This window comes from Dama dama, chromosome 21 (genome assembly GCF_033118175.1).
Source record: "Dama dama isolate Ldn47 chromosome 21, ASM3311817v1, whole genome shotgun sequence".
Taxonomy (NCBI): domain Eukaryota; kingdom Metazoa; phylum Chordata; class Mammalia; order Artiodactyla; family Cervidae; genus Dama; species Dama dama.
The window spans coordinates 74,072,251-74,082,880 of record NC_083701.1 but is presented as its reverse complement, the minus strand read 5'-3'; the positions used below and the strand labels follow the sequence as shown (position 1 = coordinate 74,082,880).

The 10,630-nt window shown below is 41.2% G+C and overlaps 1 non-coding gene across 1 annotated transcript; it reads left to right on the top strand.

The window, feature by feature from the left end:
• The first annotated feature begins 7,858 nt into the window (after positions 1-7,858).
• TRNAC-GCA (transfer RNA cysteine (anticodon GCA)) lies at positions 7,859-7,930 on the top strand. The gene has a single exon. It is a non-coding gene; the product is annotated as a tRNA-Cys (tRNA).
• Positions 7,931-10,630: the final 2,700 nt, after the last annotated feature.

Below are 10,630 nucleotides of genomic sequence, written 5' to 3'. Positions count from 1 at the left end.
TTTCTTTTTAATTTCACATTCATTATGAAAAATTGAAAGCTTTATTTCTGGTAATGTTTATTTCACCCATATTTCAAGTAAGAAATTGTTTGTTTGTTTGTTTTCCGTCTACCAGTAGTTGACAAACCACAGTAAAATTTTTCCACTACTATTTCATGCTACTTAATCAGATTAGCATGGAATGATAGTGAAAAACCAACTCTCTTGTTTCTCTGTAGCTTATCTTTTAGTATCTATTAGCTATTAATTATTCCTATGGTCTGTTGCAAACTTACCATGTCCCAGGAATAATGTATTTAATAATAAATTTCAAAATAAACCACAAAATCAAAATCTCTCTTTTTTATCCTAAAATTCCATATGTTTCAACTAGTCTCGAGTAGGAGAGAAAATTATAGATAAAACAGGATGGAGTGGAGTATTTCCTATTCAAGATTTGACCCTCCATTGTATAACTGACCATCATAGGCACCCATGGGTTTCTTACTGCTATAGACGACATTTTTGTGTTCCCCCAAAATTTACTTGTTAAATCCTAATGTGGTGGTATTAGGAGGTGGGTCTTTGAAAGGTAATCAGACCACGAGGGTGAGGCTTTCCTGAATGGGATTAGTGTCCTTCTAACAGAGTCTTCAGACAGCTCTCTTCTCCCTCCTGCCGTGTGAGGTCACAGGAGTAGACAGCTGTCCATGAACGGAGGCATGCTCTCACCAAACATCAAGTCTACAGGTGCTTTAATCTTGGACTTACAGCCTCCTGAACTCTAAGGGATAATTTTCTATTGCTCATAAGTCACCCAGTCTGTGGTATTCTGTCATAACAGCCCAAGCGGACTAAGACATACTTGCTTTAGGGTTAGAGTCTACTGAGGATGAACTGATAGTGAAAGTCACTCAGTTGTGTCCAACTCTTTGCAAACCCATGGACTATAGTCCACCAGGCTCCTCTGTCCATGGAATTCTCCAGGCAAGAATACAGAAGTGGATCACCATTTCCTTTTCCAGGGGATCTTCCTGACTCAGGGATTGAACCTGGGTCTCCTCAATTGCAGGCAGATTCTTTATGTCTGAGCCAACAGAGCTGAAGAGTTTGACAATTTTACTGGGTGACAGAGTCTAGCCAGTTTTGAGGCTGCAAAATCGTATCTTGAAAAAGGAAATAAGTGCATCACATCCCAAGCCAAACTTGTGTTTCTTATGCTTTGCAAAACATTGTGGTACTTTTCCATACTGTACTATTCATCCATGTTCGACGTGTTCTAATTATTTCCATTAGCTAACATTCAGTTTACAATTCCTATCATAGGATTAAAAACCAAAGATTTCTGTTTCCAGTAAATAGCAGAATAAATTTACACCAAACTCTTGCTGGAGGTTCAGTGGTAAAGAATCCGCCTGCCAACACAGGAGATGTGGGTTAGATTCTTGGGTCAGGAGGACTCCTTGGAGAAGGAAATGGCAACCCACTCCAGTTTTCTTGCCTGAGAAATCCCACGAATGGAGGGGTTTGGCAAGCTACACAGTCTGAGGTCACAAAAGAGTTGATCACAAAAGTTAATGACTTAGCAGTTAAACAGCAACTTGCTAGAAATAACTAAAATACTGTGTAAGTATTTTGTTTTGCACTATTCTTGAAAGAATAAAATATTTAACAAATAGAGATTGTTAAGCTGAAACCTAAAGGAAAATGGGAACCAAAGATAAGCTTCTTGTGCCTTGAGAGCATTTGCTGAACTCGGTAAATTTGGACTCGGGAGATGAGACAGTCAGAAGTATTTGTGTCAATTATAGTAAGGTGGACGAACCTAGAGCCTATTATACAGAGTGAAGCAAGCCAGAAAGAGAAAAACAAATGATGTATATTAACACGTATATAATGGAATCTACAAAAATAATACTAGTGAACCTATGTACAGAGAAGTGGAGATGCAGACATAGAGAATGGACTTGTGGACACAGTGGGGAAAGGAGAGGCTGGGAGAAATTGAGAAAGTGTTATTGACATATATACACTATCATGTGTGAAATAGAGCTAGTGGAGAACCAGCCTGATGCTCTGTGACAATCTGGAGGGGAGGCATGGAGGGGAAAGGCTCAGGAGAGAGGTCTCTCTCTCTCTTTCTCTCTCTCACACACACACACAGACACAGACACAGACACACACACACATATAATTATGACTGAATCACTTTGACTTGTAAAAGCTAGGGCCAAGAGTCCACTAACGGTGGTAAGTTTGCAAGGAGACCCACCTCTCATTACCTGGGTGCCGTGGGGCTCATCCCAGGGTAAAAACTAATCAAAAATAAGTCCCCTACCCACCCCACATGCATCACTCAGGAGACTGCAGGGAAGGCTGCAGCCACAACACTGTGTAAATAGAAAGATCAGAGGGCAGAGAAAGTCCCTGAGAAGCTGTGGTCACCAAAACCATATCCTGGGATGGCTCAAAGTTTGAATTACATTATTTGGGCAGCCTGTCAGTGTCAAGTCACAAACTTGGTTGGTGGCCTTACCAAACAGGTAGTGCCCATGAAGTCTGCAGAAGAAATGCAGATTGTCTCTGCAAGAAGGCACCTTAATCTTAGGCCTCAAAGAATCATTAAAAAGTAACTTTTCAAGAAACATTGAGAAGTCCACAGTAAAACTAATAAGATAAAAATACAACAAAGGTCTGTCTAGTCAAGGCTATGGTTTTTCCAGTGGTCATGTATGGATGTGAGAGTTGGACTGTGAAGAAAGCTGAGCGCCGAAGAATTGATGCTTTTGAACTGTGGTGTTGGAGAAGACTCTTGAGAGTCCCTTGGACTGCAAGGAGATCCAACCAGTCCATCCTAAAGGAGATCAGTCCTGGGTGTTCATTGAAAGGACTGATGTTGAAGCTGAAACTCCAATATTTTGGCCACCTGATGCAGAGTTGACTCATTTGAAAAGACCCTCATGCTGGGAAAGATTAAGGGCAGGAGGAGAAGGGGATGACAGAGGATGAGATGGTTGGATGGCATCACCGCCTCAATGGACATGAGTTTGAGTAAACTCCGGGAGTTGGTGATGGACAGGGAGGCCTGGCGTGCTGTAGGTTCATGGGGTCGCAAAGAGTCGGACATGACTGAGTGACTGAACTGAACTGAACTGAACCCAAGAATAAGGCACCATGAAAAATAATCTGCAGAAAGATAAAATTACAGAACAGACCTCAAAATATTTGAGATATTGAGATGATCAAATCCAGAAATAAAACAAATATGCTTACTCTGTTCAAAGATATTAATATTAAAGACAATTTGAAAACATCTGCAAGAAAGAAAAACTATAAAAATAAACCAAGAAAACTTGAAAAAGAAAGAAAGGAATAGTATAAAAGAAACATAAGAGACAAATATAATAACTTAGTTGAGGGGCGAAGAGAAAATCAGACACAACTGAAAAAGATTTAGTTAATTGGAAAATACACCAGAAAGTTCGCCAGCGTGCAGAGACAAAAAGTTGGAAAACATGGTAGAGATGGATGACAGAGAGAAGAGCTAACGTACTTTTAATCACAGTTTCAAAAGGGGACTGATTCAGAAAAGTAAAGAGGACAGCGGTAATAATTAGAGGTGATAATTAAAGGTAATAATTAAGGTAATAGCGATCATTTTCCAGAACTCAGCAAAACAGACTCAATAAATGAGAACACATTTAGAAATGTCATCATGAAACCACAAAACACCAAAGAAAATGCAGCTCTCTTAAAACAGCCACAGGGAAAAAAGCAGATTATCAAAAGAACGGTACAGAAATAGGCTTGTTTTTTTTTTTTTAAGATTTCACTTACTTTTTTAATAAAGGCTACCAGAAAAATTTAAATTCCATATGCAGCTCACCTCATCTTTCTTTTGGACAGAGCTGCCACATGTAACCCATCCTAAGATCAGTTCAGTTCAGTTCAGTTCAGTCACTCAGTTGTGTCCGACTCTTTGCGACTCCATGAACCGCAGCACACCAGGCCTCACTGTCCATCATCAACTCCCAGAGTCCACCCAAACCCATGTCCATTGAGTCGGTGATGCCATCCAACCATCTCATCCTCTGTTGTCCCCTTCTCCTCCTGCCCCCAACCCCTCCCAGCATCAGGGTCTTTTCCAATGAGTCAATTCTTCGCATGAGGTGGCCAAAGTATTGGAGTTTCAGCTTCAGCATCAGTCCTTCCAATGAACATCTTAAGATCCCAGCAGTGTTTGAGAGTAACATCAGGCAAGCTTGCAGCAGGCGTGCCCTCCAGCAAATTCCTTAACCTATCTGAGTCTCAGTTTCTATGTCTTTAAGAGGTGACAGGTACAAATATTACCCCCACCAGGATTTATTATGAAGGTCAAGTCTGACATGTGAGCACAGGCTAAGAGAGATGTAATGTGTGACACATTCTGTCTTATGGGCTCCCCTAAAAGAAACCCCACACCACAACTCACCTACCACCACCTTCCTTAATCCAACGTCCCTGAGCTGAAGCAGAGTTTAAGTTAAGGCGAAAATGGAACTTTCTGGACAACCAGAGGTAAGCTTGCCTAACAGGATTCATTGTACTGAGCAGGATGCCAGAATCACTGCTGAGTTAGGAGGACAAGTTAAGTTGCCTTCACAAATACCCATCTTCAGCTGTAAGACAGGCAATGCCTGATTTGTTCTTGCTGCAGTGTGATGGTATCAAGTACAAAAAATCCTACAAAAAAATGCAAGGTTTTAAGAGCAACAGTAGATGAGTGGATAAAGAAGATGTGGTGTGTATAGACCCTGGAATGCTACTCAGTCATAAAAAAAAAAAAAAAGAAAGAAAGAAATTTTGCCATTTGCAGCAACATGGATGGACCTGGAGGGTATTATGCTAAGAGAATAAGTCAGAGAAAAAATATATATTATGATATCATTTACATGTGCAATCTAAAAATTTGAAACAGAAAAGAAGCAGACTTGCAGGTGTAGAGAGCAAACTGGTGGTTTTTCAGAGGAGGGGAGAGTTGGAGGGCAACATAGGGATGGGAGAGCAGGAGGCACCAGCTATGGGGTGCAAACCAGGCTTAAGGATGTATTGCACAATACGGCAAATACAACCAATATTTTGTAATAACTGTAAATGGAAAGTAACCTCTAAAAATTGCATTAAAAATAGAAAAATTTTTTAAAAATTTAAAAGAACATAAAGAGATATACTTATGACCAACCTAGACATCATACTAAAAAGCAGAGACATTACTTTGCCAACAAAGGTCCATCTAGTCAAGGCTCTGGTTTTTCCAGTAGTCAGGTATGGATGTGAGAGTTGGACTATAAAGAAAGCTGAGCACTGAAGAATTGATGCTTCTGAACTGCGGTGTTGGAAAAGACTCTTGAGAGTCCCTTGGACTGCAAGGAAATCCAACCAGTCCATCCTAAAGGAGACCAGTCCTGGGTGTTCATTGGAAGGACTGACGTTGAAGCTGAAACTCCAATACTTTGACCACCTGATGCGAAGAACTGACTCATTGGAAAAGACCCTGATACTGGGAAAGATTGAAGGCAGGAGGAGAAGGGGACGACAGAGGATGAGATGGTTGGATGGCATCACCAACTCAGTGAACATGAGATTGTGTAACCTCCAGGAGTTGGTGATGGACAGGGAGGCCTGGCGTGCTGCAGTTCATGGGGTCACAAAGAGGTGGACACGACTGAGCTACTGAACTGAACTAAACTGAAAGAGATACACGGTGCAATTCTAGCAAAACACATGGTAGATATAGCTATATTAATATTAGACAAAATTTGCTCTTAAAGAAAAAATAATTACCAAGAATAAAGTAAATTCACATTGATAAATGACTCAGTTTTTCACAAAGATGCCACCATGTTTACATTTGTAAGCAAATAATAAAACAGTTTCAAAGTATATAAACCAAAACTTGACAGAAAACACAAGGAAAACTAGACACATATACAACCATAGCCTGAGATTATTGTTGTTGTCATTAGAGGGCTTTCCCCTCCAATATTTTGCAGGTATAATTCTCTCCGTGTTAATGCTGGTCAAGGTTTACAGTCTTTACTGAATTTGGTGCAGTCTGGCTTCTGTGCTATGCTCAGTCTTTCAGGGGTCGAACCCTCATGCCCTGCATTAAAAGGCAAAGTCTTAACGGCTGGACTGCCAGGGAAACCCCACAGGCGTAATTCTAACACAGTAAATTGCATCCTTCTTAGTGTACCCTTCAATGAGTTTTTACAGATGGATACAGGATATTTGCATCTCCCCAAAACTTTTCTGGTGCCCCTTCATAGTTTATCCCTCCACTGCTTCCATTCTCGGGCAACCTCTAATCTGCTTTTAGTCACTATAGATTAATTTACATTTCTAGGGTTTGTATTACTGGATCGTATAGTATGTACCATTTTGTGTCTTGCTTTTTTCATTCAGGATAACTATTTTAGGAGCCATTTCTGTTGTCATGTGTATCCGTGGGCAGTTTTTATACTGTTAAGAGGTACATTCCTTTGTTTGGATGTACCCCAATTTGTTTACTCATTCACCCATGGCTAGACATCGCAGTTATTTTCATTTTTTGTCCCCTCAAAACTTCCCTTTCCGGAAACAGATGAGACTGTGATTGGAAAGTGGCATAACAGACTTCCAGTGTGTTTGCAATGTTCTGCTCATGGTAAAAACAGGTACTTGCCTAATAATTATCTACTAGAATGTGCATACAAGTTATATTTAATTTTTTGTCAATGTTATACTTTATCAAAGTGAGTGAGTGAAGTTGCTCAGTCATGTCCGACCCTTTGCAACTCCATGGACTGTAGCCCACCAGGCTTCTCCGTCCATGGGATTTTCCAGGCAAGAGTACTGGAGTGGGTTGCCATTTCCTGCTCCAGGGGATCTTCCTGAACCAGGGATCAAACCCAGGTCTCCCACACTGCAGGCAGACGCTTTACCATCTGAGCCACAAGGGAAGTGCAAGAAGTATCTGAGATTACATATGCCAAGCAAGTGAAGCAGTTGTCGTCTGGTGAAGAAAGCCTTAGCTCTGATAAAGGATGAACTTGGGCAGTGTTATCTCACCTCTCGCAGCCCCATTCATCTGTGAAATCAGGATAATGAAACCAGATAACTACATTACAGCCCTTTGTAATTTGTACCACTCTATACCCAAGGGGCTTCCCAGGTGGCTTCCCAGGTGGCTCAGAGGTTAAAGCATCTGCCTGCAATGCAGGAGACCCGGGTTCAATCCCTGAGTCCGGAAGATCCCCTAGAGAAGGAAATGGCAACCCACTCCAGTATTCTTGCCTGGAGAATCCCATGGAGGAACCTGGTAGGCTACAGTCTATGGGGTGGCAAAGAGTTGGACAGACTGAGCGACTTCACTTTAACTTTCATACCCAAGGGAGTTACTATTATCGTCATTATTATTATTATTGCGACTACCACACGGGAGTAGACAAAACGACTTGGACCAGAAGGTTCCAGTTAATCCGCTCCTTGTCCAGCCCGTGGGCTCTTCTCTCTCACTGGCAGCCACGCGGGCCTTGCCGTTCAGATCGTCCTTCAAGACAGAACCTTCTAGAAAGAGCACATCGGTGGACATCCCCCAGTGGCCACTTCCTCGGGATCTGCTGCAGCATCCAGACTGAGACGGCACTGTCCCCCCATGTCTGAGCACGTAGGAGGGCTGGACTGGGCCCTTCCTGCCCAGCAGGCCATCTTTGTCCCAGGCACCGTCCCTGGCCTCGCCGGGACCCTCTCTGAGCTGGGCTGCGCTCAAAGGCGCTTCCTGCCCACGCCTCCACCTCCCCTCTTCTTCTGAAGTCAGACCTGCATGCTGTTTGGAGGCTCCCTCTGACTACCCTGGGCTTCCCTGGTGGCTCAGATGGTAAAGCGTCTGCCTGCAATGCAGGAGACCCGGGTTCGATCCCTGGGTTGGGAAAATCCCTTGGAGAAGAAAATGGCAACCACTCCAGTAATCTTGCCTGGAAAATTCCATGGATGGAGGCATCTGGTAGGCTACAGGCTTCCATAGTGAAAGAAGTGAAGCCACTCAGTCATGTCTGACCCTTTGCGACCCCATGGACTGTAGTCCGCCAGGCTCCTCTGTCCATGCGATTCTCCAGGCAAGAATACTGGGGTAGGTTGCCATTTCCTACCCCAGGAGATCTTCCCGACCAGGGATCGAACCTGGGTCTCCCACATTGCGGGCAGACGCTTTACCGTCTCAGCCAACAGGGAAGCCACAGCTTACCTGGGGTTGCAAAAAGCCTGACGTGACTGAGCAACTTCACTTTACTTTTACTTTTTTTTCCCCTCTGACTACTCCTGTCGCTCTCTACTTCAACTTTCGCAAGACTTTACCCTAATAAATCTCTTGCTTTTCTAGTTCTGTGTCAGCACCCGCTTAGTGTCTTGGAGGACAAAACTGGCTAACGGTGTTTTTCATTAGCAAGAACAATGAAAATTTTTAAAGTCAAAAAACCAAGAAATTGAATGAGATGTTTGCAGACACTGAAATTCCTGCCTCATACAGACAATGCAAGCCAAATTTTTAATTTATATTTGATCCTGATGCCCCAGATCCATCACAGCCAGATTCGTGAGATTAATATTTTTTATCTAAAAAAAAAAGAATCCATGACTAGAACACTTTGTCTTCAAGATGATATTTATTTTGCAAGTAAACTATGTTTTCTATCTTTTACTCATTTCGGCATTCGATTCAAAAGTTTACTAATGGCCCAATAAATGGGGATTTGTTGAAGTCTCTCAAGATAAAGTCACCTAAATTGAGGTTCCGTGTCAACCTGGAACCATCACTAAGCTGCAGAAGTCAGATGATAGAGGGAATCCAAGGATTTAAGCAAGCTTGTGCATGTTCTCAGTTGTTAAGCCGTGTCAGACTCCTGGTGATGATGCCTTGGACTGTGACTTGACAGACTTCTCTGTCCACGGGATTTCCCAGGCAAGAACACTGGCTTGGGTTGCCATTTCCTTCTCCAGGGGATCTTCCTGACCCAGGGATCGAAACTTCAACTCCTGTACATCAGGCAGATTCTTTGCCACTGAGCCACCTGGAAAGCCCTTTAAGCAGAGTGTGTTAAAAAAAAACTTTGTATCCATACTTTAAATTTATGTTCTAAATATTTACCAAGTCAGCAGCCAAATGAAAATGATTTTTGCATAAACTGTGAATTAAAATTTTCAAGAAACTAGACATTTAAATTTATTTCGTTTAAAAATAGTCAGGGTTTTTTTTTTTTATATAGCATTTATCTTTTTCTTATAATTTTAAAGGAAGCAATATGAAATATAATAGGTGAATGGGGCCAGTTGCACAGTGGTGGATGGTAACTAGACTTGGAGTGATGATCACTTTGCATATGTTGAACTGTAACACTATATACCTAAAGTTTATATAATAGAGGTTTGAATAAATTAGAAAAAAATAAAATGATTGATTTTAAACAGTGTATTTTCCTAAAATTAAACAGAGTATCTTTGATTTGCCTCCAGCATAGTTGCTCTAGGACATATCCAATCCAAATCCATTAATTTCATTATTTGTGGGCCAAATACTCCCATTGAAAGTCAATATGTAAAATATATCATTTAGATCATATATAAAGAAAGTAAAGCTGATTATCTGCACTAATTTTTTTTTTTTTTGGCCACACCACTCGGCTTGTGGGATCTTAGTTCCCCAACCAGGGAATGAACCTGGACTGTGGCAGTGAAAATGCCACATCTTAACCCCTAGGCCACCAGGAAACTCTCTCTCTGCACCATTTTAAGTCATATTTGGAACCCTGGTGGGTAGGGTAAGTCAGACAAAGGAAAAGAAATATAATATAATATCACTTGTATGCAGTGAAGCTAAAAATAAATTACATAAATGAATTTACTTAGAAAACAGACTCACAGATTTAGAGAATGAATGCATGGTTACTAGGCAGGAAGGGTTGGGGGAAGGGTTAGTTAGGGAGTTCGGGATTCACATGTACACAACTGCTGTATTGACAACAGATAACCAACAAGGACTTGCCGTATAGCACAGAGAACTCTGCTCAATATTATGCAACAATCTAAATGGGAAAGGAATTTGAAAAAGGATAGATATACTGAATCACTTTGCGGTACTGTACCTGAAACTATTGCAACATTGTCAATCAACTATATTCCAATATAAAAAATAAAAATTTCTAAAAGGTGCACCATTAAGAACCAAACCAGGTAAGAGATAAGAATTTTAGCACTGGTTCAAGACAGCTAATGTCTTTGGAAGACCATCTCATTGACTTTGCTACCAAGTTTATCTCCTAAATCTCCTCTTATTATTTCCTTGATCAAAGCTCTGTTTTTTCCTATACATCTGTTCATTTTCTTCCCTAACTGCTTATTTATTTGCCTCCTTTTTGATCCATAGATCAAACAGAGACTTGAGGCCAATATCTATTTTTTAGTCTTTCCTTTTTTCTGTCTTTCCAGTTACAAATCAACCTAACTTCTTTTACCTTCATTGTATCCTTTCAGATCTCATCACTGAAGTTGAATCTTCCAACTTTTCAGACCTCCTTCTACACAAGCAGCCTGAAATTCATCCTTTATTCCACTGCCTCATCTTCCAAATTTTATCCAT